Source organism: Octodon degus, unplaced genomic scaffold (assembly GCF_000260255.1).
Source record: "Octodon degus isolate 3935 unplaced genomic scaffold, OctDeg1.0 scaffold00014, whole genome shotgun sequence".
Classification (NCBI taxonomy): Eukaryota; Metazoa; Chordata; class Mammalia; order Rodentia; family Octodontidae; genus Octodon; species Octodon degus.
The window spans coordinates 1,578,908-1,579,207 of NW_004524590.1; positions in this window are offsets into that span (position 1 = coordinate 1,578,908).

The following is a 300-nucleotide window of genomic DNA, read 5'->3' on the forward strand; positions in this document are numbered from 1 at the left end:
AGGAGGAGGAGGAGGAGGAGGAGGAGGAGGAGGAAAAGGGGATGGATCTCTTGCAATAAGGAAATGTCCCAGGGAACAAGGACAAGGGGTGAGGAGGAGGGGAAGGAGAAATGAAAAGAATAAAGATGTGCCATGTACAGGAACCTAATAATCTCTCTTTTTTATGAGCAGAATATATTTATTGAAAGAAAGAAAGCTCCTGTCCAGAGAGAGGGATGGGGGGGAAGAGGGGGTGAGCAGGGAATCCCCCCCACATCTGACGTTGTCTCTTGCAGGGACTTTTATAGAGGAAAACCATGT